Genomic DNA, 17,568 nt, shown 5'->3' with positions numbered 1-17,568 from the left:
AAATACTTAGGACTTCAACTGGTCCTCACAAAGAATATAAATATCCACCAACCTGTCTTTCTCCATAATACCCTATTTAGGTTCATAGGTTCATAGGTTCATACTAGGCTATCTGCCCAAGGGCATTTATAAGCCTAGCCCATAGTTATGTGGCTTTCACCACCCCTTTAGTTTGAATAAAAACTATGCCTATCATTTTGCTGTGCCTCTGTCAAGCAGTGACACTGAAGTAATCCCTGGGGTATATCTGCAATCTCCCATCCATTGGTCAAGATTCCTTTTGAACAAGGCCAGAGAGGTGCTCTGCCTCACATGTACCGGGATTTTGTTCCACAGCATAGGGAGTCTCTGGGTGATGATAAACCATATATAATTTATTTATTTATAAATATGTCAAAACCAAGTATCCAAATTTATGATCAAATACCAAACCAAGACCAAAATATAACTGGCCACACTCTTCCCTCTGTAAATTTTCACTTAAAAAAAATGTGGAGATATTCACCCCAACCCATTTCCCACTGTTCATAAAACCATCACTGCCATCACCAAAAGAAACCATTCACCTAATACATCTCAACAAAAAACAGAACCCAAACTCACCTTACTAAGTATGAACCTAAGAAGCATGTGCAATAAAATCCATGACATATGTGCTTACCTTGCCACATATATTCATGATGTAGTCATAGCTAGTGAAAACTGGTTAAAAAAAGAAATGAAGGATAATGAGATGACCCCAGCATATAACAGATGTCATATACTCAGGCATGACAGACAAAACAAGAGTGCAGGTAGTGTAGCAATCATCTATAAAAGTTCCCTAACCATCACCTTACTTCCACACAAAATACCCAAAGTTAACAATGCTGATCTTCTAATAACTCTCCTTAAATAATAGGAAGGCTGGCATAATGGTTAAGGTGTTTACCTTAGGGACACAAGATGCAGGGTTTGATTCTCATATGGGTAATTGAATAGGCTTAAAATGGCCCACAAGGGCAGTTAGTCTAGTACTAATCTATGAACCTACAATAAAAATAAAAAAAATAAAAATCAGCAATAGGAAAACTATATGTTTAACAGCAATTTATATACCATCATTGAATAACATTGATACTGCTGAAAGCATCCTGTATTGGATATTCCAGAAAATTAACTATGAAACCATAATACTTGGAGACTTAAATATAGACTGGCAACTCATACATTCTACTACCCCCACTGAATCCATAAATTTGTTCAACTTCAGGCAATTAATAAGCACACCTACTAGAATCAACAAAACTTCAGGGAAACATTCAACATTAGACTGGATTCTTACAAATAAATCAGACTAATTGACATAAGTAGGCTGCCTCTCAGCATAAGTGACCACATACTAACATATGATATTAGAACTCACCATAACCTGAATAAACATATGATCTATAATGAAATAATACATCTGATTCAGCAAAGATATTTTCAGTGAAACACTAAAACAATACAATATAACTGGAATGTACTTAGAATGATGACACTAGATACTGCTGTAGAAAACTTTAATAACATGTTCTTACAGACCTTAAATAATCTAGCACCAATACTTAATAAAAGAGTAAAGTCCAACCCTTCACAATGGTCGACAAAAGAAACAAAAAATCATGATAAAAAGGGATAAAGTTTGAAAAAATTAGTATAAAAATAGAACGTAAAAATGCCTTCCAGCAATTTAAACATCTTAGAAACCTTGCAAAACTCCATGTCAGACAGGATAAGCAAACATTCTACACCAACCTACAAGACAAACATAAAAACAAACCAAAACTTTTTTTATCACTACATAAACTATTCCACCCTAGCAAGATCACCACTCTCTCTCTCCAAATCAAACAATATGACAGGCTCTCTCCACACCCAGTTTAATTCCTACTTTATACAGTCAATATTATCTATGTTAGAAACTAATACATCTGCCCCTCTCTGTTTAACCCTGTCCATTCAAAACCTTAGACAGCCCTTCAGTTTTAGTCCAGTACCTACCTCACTCATAATGAAGTTGCTCCTTAAACTAAAAACTACTTCAGTAGCTGTAGACCAACTACCATCAGACTACCTAAAGATGGCCGCAGAAGTCATAGCCTTCCCTGTGTCCATAATAATTAATACGTTCATAGCAGAAAGATATATCCCATCACTGTACAAAAATCCTACATCATACCACTGTATAAAGGTGGCACATTATAGTTTAGTAAGTATAAACCAATAGCTGTTCTCTACCCCCTCTCCAAAAGATTGGAGAAATGCATCCATATGCAGTTGATGTAATACCTGGCCTCAAATAACCTGCTCTTAGAAACATATTACAGATTCAGGCCCCAGCACAGCACCATTACTGCTCTACTACATTTTCCAATATAATAAACCAAAATAGAAACAATGTTCTGCTTGTGACTACCATGTTCTTAAACTTGTGAAAGACATTTGATACTTAGAGCGGGGTCAAGGTCAAATGGGGCCCTAGGCAGGGTACTAGATTGGGGTCCCCCAGAACAGCCCTTCCTGTGGCAACCCCCTACCCCCCTGCCCCTTCCGCAGTCATTTCAGTGTTTTACTAGTTGGCTATTTCTCCCCAGTTACCATAAACACTGTTCAAACCTGTCAGTGTGCATACTGCTTTCTTATTTACTTCTACAGTAATTACAGATATTGAAATAAAATAGCACAAACACTAATAGCCATTTGCTAAACAAACAATACAGTCTCACAATGAAAACAGATAGCATGAGCAATAAAGTTCTCTGCTTTTTAAACTCACATTCATTGAAACAGCATTAAAACCCACATTCAAAGAGAATGCATCTGGCCACTGAAGGATTAAGTTTACCTCTGGGCCATTTTCAAACCATAGGCTCCTTGCACGCAATTTTAGGGCCATGCATAAATGTATCTGTTCTTTGATTCACCTTCCTGATTATATTAAATTATAGTCCTTGTATAATACAGCACCACTTGTTAGAATGTGTTTTAAATCTGTAGTTTTGAACATTCTTCCAGTAAGCAAAAAAATAAAATGTATGAATCAATAATGACAAAACTACCCATTTCAGAAACTTTCAACCACAAAAGGCCACTCAGACATCTGTCATTACAAAGCACCAATATCAGCCAATAAGCACAATCTCTGCAGATGTAAAAGTCATCTGAATAATTCCATATTAAAGAGATCTGTAACTAATGAAGAGGTTGCTAATGGCAAACAACTTTACATTTCAGTGTTTCATCTACAAATTCAGTGCCTGCTGCCCTTGAATTGATTGCCTATGTAACATAAAAAAAAAAATTGGTAAGCTGGTAATATTGCAAAATTGAATGACTGACAAAGTGACAAATTCATAGTTATTAGGCATCTCATACAAAGGAGAACACACTCAGTAGTGCAGAACACATATTCCCCCTTAAACTGCACTAAATAAGCAGCAGTTGAAAGGGCACTACAATACACATGGTACAGGAGTAGAATCCACAGCCTTCTGCACCAAAGGCAATTGTGCTACTAACATTGCTTTCAAATTCTACAACACAAACAGTAGCTGCCATTTGCTAAACAAAACAGCTAGTTGCACATTGAAAAACAGACAACATGAGCTACAGTAAACTTACCTTCCCTTGCAAATAGCTCTCAACCTCTTAGCACAAGAAATCTGGACAAAGACTAAAATAATGGGGGACAAAGGCCAAAAAAATAGGGACAAATTTAAAATAGTGCTCTTATACACTTAGAAAGTTTCTAGAATAATAGGATTTGTCTTAGCATTCATTTTCTGAAGGATATGAAACTTAAATGTATGACATTAGTGATTTTCCAGAAAACTACAAATTTTATGAAGAATATGCCAAAAATGTGAGGCAAGAATCTTGACAGTTGAGAGGTATGCATACCTGTCAATCTCTTAATGCAAAAAATCTGGACAAAGCAAAAATAATGGAGATACAATGGCCCAAAATAGGGATAGATTTTAAATATTGCTCCTTTTAACTTAGAAAGTTGCTAGAATAACATAATTTGTGTTGGCATGCATTTACTGAAGGATATGAAGTCTGAACCTCATAGATATAATCATTTAGTGGCTTCACTTTTCTGTGAATTGCCAGAAAACCACGCATTTAATGAGGAATGGGCTAAATATATGAAGCAAAAATCTGATCATCTGAGAGGTATGCATACCTCGCAACCTCTTAGTGTAAGAAATCTGGACAAAGCCTAAAGTAATGGGATACAATGGCCCAAAAATTAGGATAGATTTTAAATATTGCTCTTTTTAACATAGAAAGTTGCTAGAATAACAGGATGTGTGTTAGCATTCATTTTTTCTGAAGAATAAGAAGTCAGAAACTCATATATATGTCATTATTTAGTGACTTCAATCTTCCATGAATTACCAGAAGACCACAAATTTTATGAAAAACAGACAAAAACTATGAGGCTAAATCTGGACAGTTGAGAGGTATGTTGAAACACACATGCACCTACCTTCTCTATATATACATACATACATGCATACACCTTCTCTCTCACACAGCAACATATACACCTTCTCTCTCATACAGAATGGAACCACTAATTTAAATTATAGACATACACATACACACACACTTTATCTGTCATATGAATAGAATGGATAGTTTACAAACAAACATACACACACACACTTTCTGTCTCATACAGAAATGGAACAGCTAGTTTAAATTACATGCAGTCACATACACATACATATGTACATACACAGTTTCTCTCTAGTTTAAATTACACTTTTACACATACACACACACACATATATATATATATATATATATATATATATATACATGCATACACACACACACACACACACACACACACACACGCACACACACACACACACACACTTACCTTCTCTCTTAGAGGAATGGCTAGTTTAAATTTCACGTGTAAGTGTGAAATGCGTTTCCTTCCTACATCTGCAGTGGAGATGCATGCATGGTTCTCCTTAAAGGAGAAGACACTGCCACTGCAGTGTTTAGAAGTTTATTTTTGTTTTGTTTTTAAATATATTATTAAAATGAATGCTTAAGCCTTCTGGCCAGATTGGGCCCCCAGACACAGGGCCCTAGGTGACTGCCTATGTCACCTACTGCTGGATGCAGCAATGTTGATACTGTTTCACACCAACAGCTGCTCATTCGACTCTTCTCAATAGGATTTTCATGATACTCCTTGTTGTGGTTTCTTATTTACCTGCCTGAAAGGCAACAAGCTGTTAAATGGCAACAAGCCTACTCATCTTTTCAACCAGTTGCTACAGGTATCCCTCAGGACTCTATCCTGGGTCCTTTCCTATTTAATATATTTATTAATGACCTCCATACCTCCACCACCATGTAGATGACTCAGCATTAATATTTGCAGCCTCAACAGTAAATAAGCTCCAAGACATTACCTAAAAATGTTTCTCTTCTGTAAAAACCTGTCTCAAGGAATCAAACCTCCTACTCAAGCCCAAGAAAACTAAGTTAATGCTTTTTACCTCAGAAAGTTGCAAAAAATCAAAAACTATTTTTTACCATAAAGTCAGCAAATAATACTGTCACTAAATCTGTAATTCACAGAAAACTTCTAGGCATTATAATAGATGACAATGTCAAATATGACCAGCATATACTGCACACCATTAAATCTACACACCAGAAACTAGGCTCCCTTTGTAGGATCAATGGATTCCTTACAGATACTGCAAGAAAAACTCTAGCCACCACCTTCTTACTGCCAACTGTCTCATGCATTGCTCCTATCCTAACAAACTTAAACGGGTCTAGGACATTTCACTGAAAGCACATTTCACTGAAACTCAGATGACTGCGCACAATTCACTGAAACTCATTTCATAGAAAGTTACATATGGCCTTTTCCCTGCTGTAGTGCAACCCTGGAGTTAGTATAAATAGTAAGGGGGTGTGTGGGGGGCACAGTCCCCCACATTGGGGTGTGTGTGGGGGGGTGCGTAGCCACTCACATAGTTTGTGTATATATTGTATTCTGAAAAGAGTAATTTATTGGACTTGTAAGTATCTTTGTCTATGGTTCAAAATATTTAAAATAGGATGGTGGCTATGCCCCCTACACCCCCCAATGTGGGGGGCTGTGGCCCCCACACCCCCCTTACTATATATACTAACTTCAGGGTCACACTACAGTGGGGAAAAGGCCATATGTAACTTTCTATGAAATGAGTTTCACTGAATTGAGTTTTCAGTGAAGCGAGCTTTCAGTGAATTGTGCGCAGTCATCTGAGTTTCAGTGAAATGTCCTAGACCCACTTAAACTGTATTCAAAGAAAAAAACTTGCTTCTTGCTAAAATAAAACAACTAAATTTGCCACCAATCTTCCTCTTAGGACCCACCATTGTCATAGCTTAAAGCAATTAAACTGGCTTGAATTACACAATTACCTAACATATTCACAACTAACAACAGCACACACACTCATTCATCATCCAGAAAAATGCCCCACACTACAAAACTTATTACTGCCCTAGGGTCCAGCAAGGGACCTTTGGTCTATTAACATATTCTTATTACTTACAAGCAAGTCAAATAATGTTACAGGAGACTTGCTGTACTCCCAATACATTGATAAACTCTGGAATAGTATCCCTTCATAAATAAAACTCTCCAACAAACTCAACAGTTTTAAAGCACTGCTTAAACAACATCTTAACCAATCCTGGTCCTGTACATGCTCATCACAAAGCTAAGACTTTGTATTCACAGTATGATACTCTCCTTAAAGAGAATAGTCTCAGCTTCTCACGGAAATGATGAAACAATGTTTATTCATAACTGCTGCCTGTACAATCTACTAAGTTACACATGGGCTTTCTCTTTAGTAACATCCACCTCTGTAAAATCTTAGAATGCATAAATGTAACTACTGTTTTTGTATAGATGTAAATAGAAATGTAACTACTATGTGTTTAACTGGAACTTAGTATAATTCAATGTAAGCAAATGGAGCTTTTCTCCCTGGGTATTAACCAGTTGGACTTTCCAGGTAAACAAAGATGAATAAATAAATAAATGTCTTCTAGCTTAATTTGCATTTGCGAAAGAATTCTGAATTTCTGAAGATCTGAACATTGTTTATACATTATATCGCATGTCCATATTTATATCTGTTTGCATTTTGAACTCATTCTGGGATCTTAGTCTTGTAGTTTCATTTGCAGTTGTTGGGGGATTGTGGACTACTGCTGGATCTGAGCTTCATTTAGTCATTTATTACTGCATTTTTTTCCACAAGAAGTGTTACTAACAAATCTCTGCCTATTCTGATATCTTTGACTGTATAATGATTGCAGTATGTGTCAGTATTGTAATTTTTGCTGCTGGATTTGTGCTCCTGTGCTTCTATAGCTGTTTACATTCCAGTTTTGCTGCTAGACCCTTGTATTATGCTTATCATTTGCCTGCTTAAAGTTGCATTCTTGTGATTTTCTGCTTGTTACATTGCTACTGTTTTCACCTGTTCTTGTGTCTGCTACATTGCTATAAGCCTTCCCACTCTCAACTGATACATTAACTACTGCTCTCCTTGCTGCTCCCTAATGTTTATATACTAATTACAGTTTTCCCTGCCTCCACTATAAGAGCTAATGTTTCCAAAATTCTAACCTCCCTGAGGTCATTGACCTGTAGCTCACAGTCACAGGACTAAGAGAACTCTGACTTACTACAGGTTCTGAAGTCATAGAGCTCTACTACTGGCTTTATTTGATTGGATCCCTCTCCAGGTAGTCTGTTATAACTTGTACAGAGCTGTTCCCACCTAGGGTCTTATATTTAAGACTCTGAGAGGACTAGATAGCCTTGAGCTGTAAGAAATGAGCTTTTCATCAAAAATGGAATAATGAAAACTGTTCTAAGCTGTGCTCAGTGCACTGCCAGTGCTGGAGTCACTCTATAGTGGGCTGTCTGTGCAACAGCTTTTCTCCCTATAATAGACCAGAAAAATCTATGCATCATTAGGAATCCAGATCTAAGGCTCAAATAACCTGCACTGAGCACAAATAAATATACCTTGAGCTGCAGTACACCATTGATAAAATAACTAGGCATCTCCCACTGCCTTAGTAGTAAGTCCATACAAACAGTATCCTAATAAACTAACCTCCAAGCAGATATACTAACCCCTGATACCCTGAGCCAGTTTTGCTGATGCCATAGACTAGCACTTCCCTGCAACTTTTGTAGCCAGCCTGATTGAGCTGGGTATCTTGAGATAATATAGTCTCATGCTTTCTGAACAGCATCTGCTACTCAAACAACATAACACATTGTGTGAGAGATATACATACATAATGTCCTTGGAGGCAAAAATCTCACACACAGTAAACTCAAATATCAAAATCTTCAGCAGTACACCACATGCCACACCTCACCAAGGTCATCATAATGCACATAATCCATCATGTGGTGAGGTCCTAAAGATTAACTTGCCTAAACCTCAAAGGCCTCCAAATTGCAACACAGACACAAAACACACTCAGCAAGTTAAGCCTCACAATTCATATAGCACAAGGAGTCCCCAAATCATGGATGCTGGGCCTGTAAGATGGGCAGCTACCTGAACAAATATTCTAGCTAGAGGTTGTAGAACACAGTGTATGTGCTATATCTTTAAGAAGCATATCAAGGACTGAACATGCACATATAAATAGCAGACACGTGCTGTACCCAGTGCCATTTTGAGAGTGCAGGCAGAGAGTGAGCATGTATGATTGCAATAACTAGTTTGTATATAAATTACCTAAGTTAAAATCAGTAAACTTCTATTTTGATGTGTTTATATATAATAAAGCAGCTTGAACAGAACACATAAAGACACTTCTATTGTATAGAAGAGTGACATGGTGTCAGAGCTGGGATTTGAGAGATTGATATTTGGAGCCACGAGGTGCAGAGATGACAGTGAAGGTAAACTAAGAGAAACAAACATGAAAAAGAGCTAGAAAAGAACCAAAGGTAATGAAAATTTGCACGAATAGCTTATTTTATAAAAAAGCTAAAATGGGGCATTACAAGAGCACAAACCACATTATTAAACAAGCGGGAAGCACAAAAGGTTTATTAACTAAGGGAAATGTTTAAGATTAAGATATTTGATGAAACAATTATCAGAAAAGCAAAACAAATATATTTAAAGCAAAATGAGTATGTTTAAAGTAAAATGAGTGTGTTTAAAAGCAAAATGGGCATGTTTAGAGAAAAACGAGCACAAAAAAGTAGAATGGACATGAAAAGAGATTAAATGAGCAAAACAAATATAATAACGGCAAAAAAGGGCATATTAAGTGTAAATAAAGCAAGGTGACTGCATATTGTTTGGCAAAGTGCTGTGTTTTGGCATAACAATGACTTTGTATTGTATTAAGGGCATAACTAGAGTTATTCAAAGTATCTCAAAGTATGTAAAAGTGCTTACAGTGTGTGCTTATTACTGTGCATGTATTCTGAAGAGATTATATGTGTGCAGTACAGTCAAAGTATAGCCATTTCGAAAAGTTTCTTGCGCTGGGTGTGTCTATTCACAAAGTGCCACCATTACACAGTGTTTCTTGCATTGTAAAGAAATATCTAGCAAGGTACCACCATTTTGGGGGATTTCAGTGTGCTGTGTACTGTTTATTCACAAAGTGCTATTACTTCGAAATGTTTCTGACTCTGAGCTTCTTCTGCCCAGTTCATTCACATTGTACAGTTATTTGAAATGTTTCTTACACTGATAAGGGGTGATTTTGTGCAGTATAGTAATTTTAAAAGTATTACAGTGCCCCAGAGACTTATTTCGCAAAGTTCAGTTATACAGAGGCTTGTTGTGCTATTTGGCAATGTTACAGATACTGGTATAAATTTCTAGCATATGTATATGTGTTCATGCATATTTGTAAAACCTTTCACTGGTATGTGTTAATATGGCAGATGGATTTCGAAAGTCCTTACCACTTGTATTTGATCAGAATATTGCAGTGAATTGGAGAATATTTGAGAAAGAGTATGATATTTTTATACAAGCAGATTATTCAGACAAAGATGCATGCACCAGGAAATTCATTTTGCTAAACCTAGCTGGATCAGAGGCTATTGAAAGAGAGTGTTCATTTGTGCATGCACCAGCAGTATATGAGGAAAGAAGGTAAAAAATCATCATATTGTTGTACAAGCTGAATCAAGGGAAGACCCCAAGTGTTTGAAGTGCAAATACAGGGAAATGTGTAACCCCCAGACAAATATTGCATTAGAAAGGCATTTGTTTTACACAAGAGATCAGAAACCAAGGGATTCTTTTGCAGCTTATATTACTGACTTGAGAAACAAAGCCAAAATGTGTCGGTTTGCTGACTTAAAATATGAGTTAATAAAAGACAGCTCATGTGTGGTATTAATAGTGCTGCTGTGAGAAAGATTTTGCTTTGAGACAGTGATTTAACATTGAGTAAAGCCATAGAGATTTGAATTGTCAAATCCATGAAGTTACAGAAAAGCACACAAGTGTGCTTGCAAGTGACAAGATCATGGTTTCATCAGGTTCCAGAGCAAATGTAGATAGCATGCAACATGTGGCAAACAGAAGTAGGCCTAAACACATGGCAGCCAGAACCCCTGCTAGTTCACCAGGGAAACTACATAGTTTTCCAGTAAGTTCTAAGAAAGAAGCATGCTCAGTGCAGTACAAACTTGAGTCAGTAAAACCCAAGTCCAGCTTTATTGTTAACTGTCGCAACTGTGGTGTCAAAGATGAGTCTAAAAGGAGAAGTGCTTAGCATTTGGTCAACAATGTCACAAGTGTAAAAAATGGAACCATTTTCAAAAGTTTTGCAAATCAGGTAAACTCCACACAAACAAAGAAGGGTCATACAAAGAAGCAAACTGATCAAGTAGACTGCATCCCTACTTTCTGTGTAGATGGTGTATCAGTATTTGTTGAAAGAGCTGATGCAGTGAATTTATTGGCAAAGAGTGAAGTGTTTTGTACTGTCCAGATCAATGGTAAATCCACAAAGCTTAAAGTAGATACTGGTTCAAAGTGTAATGTTATATCAGCAAACACGTTTGCTAAAGTGAGAATTAATGACCAACTCAATGTGGCCAATAGTGAAAAACTTGTTGCTTATAGAGGTAAAGAAATCAAACCGTGGACTCAGTAATGCTTTCATGTTATTTGGTTAAGAACTGTTACAGCTTGTTATTCTATGTAGTTTGAAGACCTGTGCAGTCACTATTGGGTCTTAAAGACAGTTTGAGAATGAATCTACTTTCTTTTACCAAAGAAGTTCATCATATAAGTGCATATCCTAGTTCCAACTTTTCTGAAGCCATTTTCTCAGAGTATGCTGATGTTTTTGATGACAAGTTGAGCACATTTTCAGTTGTCTATTCCATGAAGTTAGACCCAGAGGTCACTGCAGTAGTCAGACCACCAAGAAAAGTTTCAGTAGCTATGCAAGATAAAGTCAAAGCTCAGTTGGATAAAATGGTACAGCAAAGTGTAATTTGTCCAGTTACAGAACCAACTGAATGGGTGGCACCCATGGTAGCAGCTCAGACGAAATCAGAATATGTATTGACCAAAGAGATCTGAACAAAGCACTGACGAGACTGCATCATCTAATGTGTACAGTTGAAGAGGTAGCAGCTCTGATACTGAATGCTACTGCTTTTTTCTGTCTTGTATGCAAAAAGTTAATTTTGGCAAGTGATGCTTGATTGCAAATCCTCATTACTGACTACTTTCTGTACCCTGTTTGGCAGATATAGATTCCTCAGAATGCCATTTGGAATAAATTCTGCATGTGAAATCTTCCAGCGTGCAATGGAGTACATTTTTTCAGGTTACCCTTGTAACATAATAGTAGATGATTTATTGACTGGAGGCAGTGGTGAAGCAGAGCATGACAGAAACCTAAAGAGAGCTCTAGAGAGAACACGTGAAGTGAACTTAAAGCTCAATCCTCTGAAGTGTAAATTCAGGCTACCAGAAGTTACATGTGTAGGTCATTTATTTACCAGTACTGGCTTGAGACCAGACCAAATCAAGCATGCATCTATTCGATGTCAGCACCAGATAATATTCAGGCTCTACAGCGATTCTTAGGCATTATTTGGGCAAGTTCATACCAGACGTCAGTAAGTTCACAGCACCTTTAAGAGAGCTGATGAGCAAAAATGTTACACGGTCTTGGTTAGAACAACACCAGAAGGCATTTGAAGACCTTAAGCAAAACATTGCCACATCACCTACATTAAGATAGTATGATGTCAATAAACCAATCATTCTTTCCTGTGATGCTTCAAAATTTGGTCTTGGTGCAGTTATTCTTCAAGAGGGCAGACCAGTAGCCTATGCATCTAGATACAGGGGTGTCAAACTCATTCACATAAGGGGCCAAAATAAAAACACATAGACTAAGTCGCAGGCCAAATGTTTTATTATTTTTTTTTATTAAGATATATCTATATATCTACTAAGATTAGTAGAAGTAAAGATACTTCATCATTCTGAGAGACCATATCTCACGCCATCCTGGTGCATTAAATTCTATCAGCGCCATCATTGTGTGCCTTAGCAAGGTGCATTAATCATGTTCTAAAAATAACAAAAAGCACAAAATAAACTGCAAGTGTACTACAAGCAAAAAAGTTCAAAAAACGTTTTTTTAATACATTGAAATTTAGGTTTTGAAATTGCTCACCTACTTGTTTTCTGGCCAGATGTCTGAGACCGTTTTCCTCTGGTCAGTGAGTCAATGTCTGGTTTTATGTCTTGTGCTGTGGCAACCTGCAAAACAGTGTGGATGTTTTCATCGGTGATGCATGATCTGTGCATGTTCTTGTTTAGATTCATTATTGAAAACATATACTCGCACAGATAGGTGCTCCCAAACATGGACATAACACGGGCAGCATGAAGTCTTAGCTGTGGCATCAAGTCAGGGAGCTGTAGATGGTAAAAGTCTGCTATCTGGACATCCTGGAACTTTGCTCTCAGGCCACTATCGGCTTGAGGATCTATCAACTCCATCTGAATGTGATGGGGTGCACTGTTGATGTCAGCTGTGAAAGGATTGGCAAAGATGTGAAAGCTGCAGTGCTGTGCTCTGAAGTCAGAGAAGCGCCGATCAAACTCATCAATTAACTGGCTCACTTTAGTAGCCAACCAAGCACAAGGAAAAGCGGTGGATAAGGAGGCCGAGATACTCTGACAAACAGGAAAGTGGGCAAGATTGTCCTGTTCTAGTTGGGGCTTCCATAAGAGAAGTTTATGCTGGAATGCTGTGATCATATCAGACATCTTCGTGATGACTTGTTTGTATCCCTGTAGCCTCTGATTCAGTTGGGCAAGATGCTCTGTTAAATCACACATCATAGCAAAATCACAAGGCAAGGTTGATCTGATAGGTTAGGCAAGGGCTTTCCTTTACTTTGCATGAAAAGAGCGATTTGCTCCCTCAGCTAAAAAAATCATTTGAGGACTTTGCTCCTGCTAAGCCACCTTACTTCTGTGTGGTATGGCACGTTTCCATGCTCTGCACCTACCTCCTGTAAAAACAGCTGGAACTGGCGATGATTCAGGCCACGTGCTCATATAAAGTTTACTGTTTTTGTGACTGTGGTTATTATATTATCCATTTCAATAACCTTACCACACATAGCTTATTGATGGATAATGCAATGATAGGTAATCAGATGTGTGTGGCAGTCATTATTTAGCATTTTCTCCTTCATTAGTCCAACCAAGCCTTTTTTCCTCCACACATTGCAGGTGCACCATCAGTAGTTAGCCCATCAACTTTTCCCAGGGTAAACTAATATTAATTATGGACTTCTCCACCGTCTCAAAAATTTCCTTTCCTGTTGTCGTCCCATGCATTGCAGCTACAGCCAAGAGTTCCTTAGTGACAGAGAGGTCCGTCTTCACTGCTCGTATAAAGATGGACAACTGTGCTGTATCAGTATTGTCTGTGCTTTCATCGACAGCTAATGAAAAAGCTAGATAACTGCGTGCCTCTTCAGCCAGCTGTGTTGTTAGATTTCCTGCAAGATCTCAAACTCGATCTGCAATGGTATTTCTTGACAAACTGATGTTATGGAAAGACTGCATCTCGACGGGGCACATCTGCTCACACACTTTTAGCATTACATTGCTTCAAAAAGGCAGCCTCTGAAAAACACCTGAAAGCTCAGGCAATTTCTTCAGCCACAATATAGCTAGCTTTCACTGCTGCGTCATTTTTTGCTGTAGCTTTAGTAAACATGTTCTGATTCGATTGCAGTTTGCCTTTTAATTCTTGGACAATTTTATGTCTTTCATGAAGTGCATATTTAGCATACTTAGCTCCATGTTTGGTTTCAAAATGCCTACATATATTGTACTCCTTCATCACTGACACCACCTCATAACACAAAATACACACCGGTTTGTCTTTGCGAAGTATAAACATATATTCACTGTCCCATCTTTCATTAAATTGTCTCCCTTCTGCATCAACTTTTCTTTTGAACATTTTGATTACCAGATTCACGTATGTTGGCCTTGGGTAGAGGTGCTCCATTGGGGATGATGCTCACCACCATATTAAAATCTAATGTTACCATTTCAGCATCTTCAGTCTATCTAAACTAGGTAGGAAGTGCACCACCCTGCATCAACTTTTCCCTCGGACATTTGCTAGATTCACGGATGTTGGCCTTGGGTAGTGGTGCAGGCAGACAGGGATGGCATTGACACAGCCCGCTGATAATCACTCTCCTCACCACCACATGTTACGCACCATTCAGGCACACAGGGATGATGCTGACACAGCCATCTGACGATCACAATCCTCGACACCACATTACACACCATTCAGGCAAACAGAGATGACGCTGACATAGTTGTCTGACGATCATGCTCCTCACCACCACATTAACACAGCGGGTCTTATAACAGCACAGTCCACTAAAAGATGTAAGCTTCCAAATAAATACATAAAAAAAAAAACAAAAAACAAAAAAACAAAAGAACACAACTCCTCTGCCATTAACTTCTTTTCAGCACTTGAGTAATTGCTGTATGACCCATTTAGGCATACAGGGTTGACGCTGACACAGCTGGCCGGCTGTCCTCACCGCGGGCCACATAAAACATCCAGGTGGGCCAGATATGGCCTGCTGGCCTTGTGTTTGACACATGTGATCTAGAACATTTACTCAAACTGAAATACAATATGCTCAAATTGAGAAAGAACTTTTGGCAATAGTATTTGCATGTTCAAAGTTCCATGATTATATTTATGGTCAAGCTATTCAGATTGAAACTGACTACTAACCTCTAGTTACTATTCTAAAGAACCCTATGCATTCAGCTGCAGTGAGATTACAAAGAATTATGCTCATATTGCAAAAGTACAACTTCAAAATGGTCTGTACAAAAGGCAGATTACTTTATCTGGCTGATACCTTATCCAGATTGCCCAGAAATACAACGGAACAACTTGGCACAGAGAATTTTGACTTTGACGTGATGGCAGTGCATAATTTCTCTACCACTAGACTTGATGAGCTGAGAGATTACACAGATACTGATCCAATTTTGCAAAAGCTCAACCACTACATTAACGTTGGATGGCCATCAAAGCAATCTAATGTACCAGACCTATTTTCCCTACAGAGATGAGATGTTGATGGAAGGTGGCATTATTTTCAAAGGTCGTAAAATTTGTGTTCCTGCTTCCTTACAACATGAATATATTCAGATTTTGCATCATGGTCACCCAGGGTCTGCATCTACTAAGAGAAGGGTGAGAGAACTAATACTTTGGCCTTCATTACTTGTTTGGTATGCAATAATACTAATATGCATTTGCAAAGAGAACCACTTCAGCTAAGTCAAGTTCCTGAACTACCTTGGTCAACAGTAGCCACTGATATCTTCGAGCGGGGCAATCAACATTATTTGGTATTGGTAGACTCTTATTCAGACTGGTTTGAGATTGATCTACTACCTAATCTAACATCCACTACTGTTATTACTAAGCTGAGATATCATTTCTCAGTCCATTTTTAGTCCACACAAAGTTATTTCTGACAATGGTACTCAATTTACTAGTCAGCTGTTTCAGAAATTTGCAAGCGAATGGGACTTTGTACATGTTACTAGCAGTCCTGAATATCCACAGTCAAATGAACTAGCTGAACTTGCAGTGCAGAGTACATATCAATCACTTGAAAGGTCAAAGCGCGACAATACTGATGTCTTTTTGAATTTACTTAATCTCAGAAATATACCCTGTGACGATCTACTTGGCTTGCCTTGTCAAAGACTTCTATCTAGGCAAACCAGAACAGTGCTACCTATTAGTTCCAGTTTATTGAGGCCTAAAGCTAAGAACAACAAAACTAAGCTTAATTATTCAAGAAGCATTCTATCCAGGAGTCCAGTTATGATAAATCAAGCAGATTTCTTTGACCATTAAAAGAAGGAGAGACAGTGAGGATACAAACTTCAAAAGGCTTCGACCAGATTGGTCAAGTTACTGGTATATGTGATTGTAGAATCTGAGAGTGTGGAGTGTACAGGAGAAATTGCAGACATCTTCTTCCTGTACCAATCATTATCGCAGCATTATTTCTGTGATACAGACTCTTGATCTCAGAGCAAGTCAGACATTTTTTCCATCCCAGAATGTGTCTCAACCTCTACTTCCATTCCTGAGGATATTCCAGATATTCCCAAGGTTGAACATTCTGCAGAGACAGTTCCAATTGCTAAATCTAATTCTCATTTTTATGTCACATGATTTGCACTTCTTAGTTTAAGTTTGCTTAAAAGTTAAACTACAGGCTAATACACTCAAGTGTACTAGCTTTTGATAGCATTTAATCGAAAAGCAAAGCATTTATTGTGTTTTCTGTTCTGTCTGTGAAAAAAATTAAAAAAAAAAAATATATATTCTTGTTCTCCTAACTTTCCTGGCTAGTTGTTCCAGTGATCAGGTTTTGCTGATCCCTGGGCTTTGTCTTGGTTCCTGTACTTCTCCATTTTCTTTGTTTGGTCAGGGGGAAGTTTCTTTACTCACCAGTGGGAGTGGGGAGTACTGAGCTGCCTGTTTGTCCTCAGAGGAGTGGTTTAAGACAGTAACTTGTAATTCAGTGGCCATTTTGGGTCATTTCCTGCCTTTTCCAGCCCCCTGCTATAAAGCATGCTTTAGCGCGGAGTTGCCACTAGAGCAGCATCGGGCAGCGCCGGTTTAACAAGGTTAAACTTTTTCTGGCTCCATAAAGTCTGTTCTTCATTTTTTCCCTTAGAACTGCTCTACTAGTAACCTAAACAGTATATCCCTTAACTAAAAAGCGCAGCACTTGTTCCTAAAAGTTTTTTTTTCCAAAAAAAGCTCAGCACTTGTCTTAAAAGCATCTTCCTTGCAGGTTAAGCACTTCTATATTATACAAAGTCCCTCACTTGCGAAACCCCCCCAGGAGTACCCACTTCCTTACTAAGTCCTCTCTTA

General features: G+C 38.0%; 1 pseudogene; it reads right to left on the bottom strand.

Moving 5' to 3' along the window:
• Window positions 1-12,767: 12,767 nt before the first annotated feature.
• LOC122790577 lies at window positions 12,768-14,583 on the bottom strand (annotated as a pseudogene).
• Between the last annotated feature and the right edge of the window lie 2,985 nt (window positions 14,584-17,568).

The sequence above is a fragment of the Protopterus annectens genome, chromosome 16.part0 (genome assembly GCF_019279795.1).
Source record: "Protopterus annectens isolate FY-2018-M chromosome 16.part0, PAN1.0, whole genome shotgun sequence".
Taxonomy (NCBI): domain Eukaryota; kingdom Metazoa; phylum Chordata; order Ceratodontiformes; family Protopteridae; genus Protopterus; species Protopterus annectens.
The sequence above is the reverse complement of the archived record's forward strand: the minus strand, read 5'-3'. Positions and strand labels throughout refer to the sequence as shown.